The sequence below is a fragment of the Arachis ipaensis genome, chromosome B01 (assembly GCF_000816755.2).
Source record: "Arachis ipaensis cultivar K30076 chromosome B01, Araip1.1, whole genome shotgun sequence".
NCBI classification, from domain to species: domain Eukaryota; kingdom Viridiplantae; phylum Streptophyta; class Magnoliopsida; order Fabales; family Fabaceae; genus Arachis; species Arachis ipaensis.
Window position 1 is genome coordinate 92,269,870 of NC_029785.2, and position 4,020 is coordinate 92,273,889.

Consider the following 4,020-nt stretch of genomic DNA (forward strand, 5'->3'; position numbering starts at 1 on the left):
AGTGGCTGGGAAGCCATGATACCTCACCACGGAATTGATGAATTTCTGAGCAACCAATTTGGCAGTGAACCCCGTCTTTAACGGTGCAACCCGGGCTGTTTTACCGAACCGATCCACCACTACTAACACTGCAGTAAAACCATTGGAATTTGATAGTTTGGTGATGAAGTCTAAACTAATGTCTTCCCAAGGCTTTGCCGGAACCGGAAGCGGTTGCAAGAGTCCTTTTGGCTTGGCGGTGACATACTTTGTACACTGACACTCCACACAACGATTGACAAATCGAACCACATCTTGGCGCATCCCTGGCCAAAAAAACAGCTCACCCAACCCTTTATACGTTTTCAAAATACCCCCATGCCCTGCAATCAAGGCTGAATGGAACTGGTGCAACAACGTCTTAAGTATATTAGCAACATTCGGAACCCAAATTTTACCTCGGTATGTCATCAACCCATCCTTGAATACATATTTAGAAGGTAATGTACCCTCTGTAGCTTCTCTTGCAATTGAAGCCTCGCCTCAAGTATGGTTGGAAAATCCTGTTCATTGTCGCTTGGAAGGTGGAAGGTGCATTAGTAAGCCCAAAAGGCATCACTACAAACTCATAATGACCCATATGAGTACGAAATGATGTTTTGCTTATGTCTTCTTCACGCATTCTGATCTGATGGTACCAACTCTTGAGGTCAATTTTGGAGAAAAACCTAGCTCCATGCAACTCATCAAGAATCTCATGAATAGTAGGGATTGGGAATTTATCTTTAATTGTTATCATGTTCAGAGTTCTATAATCAACACAGAATCGCCAACCACCATCCTTTTTTTTTACTAGCAATACTGGACTTGAGAATGCACTCTGACTATTCCTAATCAGCCCCGCTTGTAACATTTCTAACACTAACCGCTCCATCTCCTCCTTCTGAAAATGGGGATATTTATATGGTCAAATGCTTACTGGCGATGCACCCGGTGTAAGGTGGATAGGGTGGTCAATAGCTCTATGAGGGGGAAGTTGTTTTGGTTCTTCAAAAACATCAGTGAATTCCTCAATAACTGTTTGGATAGCCACTTCTTCTACCTCCGAAACGGGCTCTTCCACCGATGGAATCGCTGCGAATTGAAACAATGAAGCAATGTTACTACTTCCGCTTCGTAGCTCCCTGAAATTAAGCTCGGTCTCTCGCAGCGATCGTTCACCCCTGAATGTAATCCATGTCCCCATTTCCTTAAATTTCATAAACAGCTCCATGTAGTTAATTCAGATGGTGCCTAATCTTATCATCCGATGTACACCCAACACAACATCTGCTCCTTTAAGGTCCAAGACGTACATGTCCGCGGAGAATCCGTATCCCTGCACCAATAGTGATAGGTCTTGACATTTTGTAGCACAGTTTATGGATTCACCATTACCAACCATTACCTTTAATGCAGGTGTAGGAGTGAGAGACAAATTGAGCTTCTTAGCTATGGACCCCTTGATAAAATTATGGGTGCTACCCCCATCGATTAAAATCAGCAGCTACTTGTTGGCGTGGGTACCCTTCACACGCAAGGTCTCAGAGTGAAATTCGCCCTCAAAAGCATTGAGGATAATCCGCGGATTCTGTTGTTCACCCTCTTCCTCCTCTTCTTCGGTGTCTGACTCATGTACCTCTCCATTACCCTCTGTCGTTCCTTGCAACAACTCCCAAAGTTCCTCTTCCCCAATGAGCAATTGATATGAGGCCTTGCAATGATGTCCCGGTGCGTAGTTGTCATCACAATAGTAACACAATCCTTTTTCTCATCTAGCTCGAATATCAACACTTGTTATTTTCTTGAATGGTGGCTGGGGTGCCTTGGTGGGAGTGGTGATGGAATGGAGAATTGCAGGGTTTGCGGGGTTGGTAGAGGTGGGGTTAGTTTGAATTTTCTGATTAGTGTAAATAGGATTGAGAGTGCGGTTGGGTGCAAATTGGGTTGGGGCTTGTTGAGTAATGGGCTTACTACTAGTGCTTCTAGCTAGACCCGTAGTTACCGTATTTTTTTGTTCATGCAGTTTGGCAATGGAGACAGCTTGTACGTAAGAGGTAGGTTGGGCCAAGAGCAATTCACACTTCAATGGCTCTTTGAGTCCGGCTACGAAGAGTGAGATTATCCATTCTTCACTCAATCCGTTGACTCGGTTGGTCAATTCTTCAAATTGGCATTGATATTCTTCCACCGATCCACTCTGCTTCAACTCTTTAATGGCGGTTCGGGGATCATAATAGAGGTTTTTTCCAAATCTGAGGACCATCGCTTCCAGAAATGCTTCGTATGTATACGCCATGTTGTTGTTGATCCCCCACCGGTACCAAGCATAAGCAGTCCCTACCAAGTGAAATGACAATACCCTGATTCATTGTTCCATGGGTATCTCAAAAGTCTATAAGTATTGGCGGGCCCGAAACACCCAATCCTCCACCCCCTCACCGTCGAACATTGGTAGATCGGCAACTTTCACTCTGAGTCGGGGCCACGGTTGCTCAGCCCCCACACTCACAGACCCTGCCCCTGAACCACCTTTCATGGTGTCATCACCATTGAAGCCATAATCATTCACCTTAAGCTTCAATTTCAAATTCTCACAAAGCAGATTTTCAATGGATCGTAAGGAATAGTCCATGTTCGTGAGCTGAGCTTGCGTATCGGCGATCCTCTCGTTAGCTTCCACGAGACCGCAGCTAAGAGTGGTGACCTCTTGCTTGTTTGACAAAGTGAGCTCCTCTAATTGGTTCACACGTGTTCCTTCCGCAATGGCTCCGATTCTCTCAATGAAAGCACCAATTAATAGGTAACCAAAAGACAATACACACCAGAACAAATTCAGCAAGTGAAGATATATAACAATGCAGGAAAAATATCAAGTAATCAATGAAACAGTGCGAATGTTATTGTAGTTAATCAACAACAGCAGCAACCCTGACTCAGGGAAGACTCCTATAGCAACCTTCCATATGAAATATCCTATTCTCCCCCATTACACTCCTCTCTCCTTATACACATGCATTCTCTCTATTGTTGTAACTAACTATCCACCTCAGCATACTATAAAAATCCCTTGTGACGCACCCTCACATTACCCTTCATAATCCTTCATCCACATAGGTGATTTCCTTATTCTTTTGCTTGTTGATTTGCAATTGGTAAATTTGGCCCATCATGAGTTGTCAGTTCTGCAATTGCTGTATTCGGCCTATTATGAGTGGGTTTACTCGTATCATAGGACATCTATTATTATGTAAGCACGTTGAATAATAAACTAGCTAGTGTATGTGAGATCTTGTTATAAATAATTTATATTTAAAAAATTGATTTATTTTAGCATCCAATCATTGAATGCTACCATTTTATGTTCAAAACATTTTTTGTCGTATGAATTACATGTTTATTGCTTACTTCAAAGGATTCTAAATTCACTTAAGATAAACAAAATAGAAGTTTGGCATGTCTATTATTAGTTAAATGAACAGTTAATTCTACTCCTGATCATTATCTCAAAAGATAACGGTGTGTCCTAATAAAAAAAAAGTTAAATTTAACTTTTGTCCCTTAACATTCTGGGACAATGCACATACAAAATTCTTTCATAATTTATACTATTAATTCTTAATAAAGATTTATTAGATATATAGCACACATTTGGGTAATGATGAGCTGAAACATCAAGTACTATACGGTTATTGATTAGAGATTTATTTATTTTTAAATTTAAATTGATTAGATATTTATTTATTTTTGTATATCTTATATATGTAAACATGATAATTTTATTAAAAATTGACTAACTTTTATAAAATATGCGTTAAGCATCGTTGTTGACTTGATGTCACTACTCATAGCTCTTTTATCGTGTAACTTTAGCAATTCTTTTGAGTAGGTTTAGTATTTTATAAAGAATGTCACTTATTTAATTTATTGTCTAATAATGCACTCATGTATTAAGTAGTAACATATTACAGTCACTTTTTTAAAATTATATAAGTAATTTAT